Source organism: Lynx rufus, unplaced genomic scaffold, assembly GCF_022079265.1.
Source record: "Lynx rufus isolate CCGP_SWC_20201006 ecotype Redwood Valley unplaced genomic scaffold, mLynRuf1.p SCAF_9, whole genome shotgun sequence".
Taxonomy (NCBI): Eukaryota; Metazoa; Chordata; class Mammalia; order Carnivora; family Felidae; genus Lynx; species Lynx rufus.
In genome coordinates this window covers 4,812,412-4,814,431 of record NW_025814897.1, presented here as the reverse complement: position 1 = coordinate 4,814,431, position 2,020 = coordinate 4,812,412, and the positions used below count along the sequence as shown (strand labels likewise).

Here is a 2,020-nt window from a genome sequence, read left to right as displayed (position 1 = left end):
AAAACAACCAGATAATGCTGGTTTTTGAGATACATTTTTTCTTCCAGATTCAGTTCAATTAGTATTTATAGGAACAGGGTGTGTGTGTGTGTGTGTGTGTGTGTGTGTGTGTGTGTGTGTGTTCACTTTTGGTAATGTCCACTACAGGACATAGGTGCTCCAAGTCACATATCCTCAACCCCCATGAGCCATCAGCACTAAAAGCCCACCCCATGGAATGCCCCAAGAAGCTTATTTGGTCAATATTTAAAGTAATCTTATGCCTGTTTCCTGGACTCCCCTGAGGAGGCTCTACAAAGTTTGTAAGAATTTTCCCTCTGGTACTGTTACATTCCAGGTGAGGGTGGGAAGTTGGGGTAGGTAGGAAGAATGTTCACGCTGGGTACAAGAAGCAAAATGCCAGGAGACTGCACAAGAAAAAAAAATTTCTTTTTAAACTGAGTGAAGCAATGAGGACATGAGTCTTTTCCAAGAATTAAAAAAGAGTAAAAGAACATTGGTTCAAATGGGCAGCCAGGACAGTCTCAGCAGGCATGGACAGTGGCGGGGCTGGCCCCGACCGGGACTGTGTCCTCTGTCTAGTAATGGTAGCAAACCCCACTTTGTTATGCCTCTCTTAAGAGCTAGTTGATAAAAGTTATGTGAAATTTATATGAATCTTGTGAAATCGGCAAATAGTCTGGGAACTGATAGTCATAGCTAGGAGCAAATACAGGGTAGCCACGGCCATAGATTGTCACAAAGTTGGGGTAGCCTAGCATTCCCATGCCAAGCATGAATGCGTCCATGGTGTAAGGCAGTCCCCGGGCCTGGCCTCTTGTCCCCAGTGGGAACATAACTTTCCTAGGCTGAGCTTTCTTACATTCCACCATTTTATTATTGATTTCATGGAAATGAATCCCACAGACTTTTTCCACATCTTCATTCTCAAACGTAACAAAGCCAAACCTCTGAGCCTTTTGGTCATCTTATCAAATAGCAGCATTGCATCCTCCATCTTGCCGAACTGTTCAAAGTACTGTTTTACGTCCTCCACCACCATGTTCGCAGATAATCCGCCTACGAATATCTTCTTTGTTCTTGTGACCATCTTGGGTTGTGCCCCACGAGGAAATGCAACTTCGGAGTCGATCATCTTGGAATCGAACTCATGGTGGGGCTGCCTTAATACTTCATCTACACTTGCTGGGTCTGCGAACGTGACGAAACCGAAGACTCTGGAGCATTTCGTAGTGGGATCTCTCACGACCATACATTCTCTAATTTCTCCAAATTTGCTAAAATAGTCTCTAAGGCTATCTGGTGACGTCTGCCAGCTCAATTGATAAACATATTACCGGGGTCGCGCTGGGAGTTGTGGGCACTGCCGGAGGTGCCTTGGCTCCCATTTGCCTCCATAGTTGAGCCCCCCCCGCCCCCCACCCCCAAAAAACCGAGCCCCACAGGGATCAGAGCAGAGCCCTGGCTGGCTACGAGCCCGAGATCTCCCGCTCCGTCCTCCCCCTCCTCCTCCTCCCTTCCCCAGGCTCCTCCGAATCTCTCAGCCAGTGGCGGAGCACAGGAAGCCACACACGTGGGCTCAGCTGAGCTCAGGCTGACTGCTCCACATCCCCCCCCCCCCGCCCATCCCCACCTCTCCCCCTCCTCCTCCTCACCCCCATCTGGGTAGTATCAACACTTTAACAATATTTGTTCTTCCTATCCAGGAGCATGGAATATTTTTCCATTTTTTTGTGTCTTCTTCAATTTCTTTGATAAGCTTTATACAGTTTTCAGTGTATGGATTTTTCACCTCTTTGGTTAGATTTATTCCTAGATATTTTATGCTTTTTGGTGCAACTGTAAATGGGATCAATTCCTTGATTTCTCTTTCTGTTGCTTCATTGTTGGTGAATAGGACTGCAACCGATTTCTGTGCATTGCTTTTGTATCCTGAAACTTTGCTGAATTCATGAATCAATTCTTGCAGTTTTTTGGTGGAAACTTTTGGGTTTTCCATATAAAGTATCATGTCATCTGC

At 46.1% G+C, this 2,020-nt stretch overlaps 1 pseudogene; it reads right to left on the bottom strand.

The window, feature by feature from the left end:
• Positions 1-623: 623 nt before the first annotated feature.
• On the bottom strand, positions 624-1,398 carry LOC124505048 (RNA-binding protein Musashi homolog 2-like; annotated as a pseudogene).
• Positions 1,399-2,020: the final 622 nt, after the last annotated feature.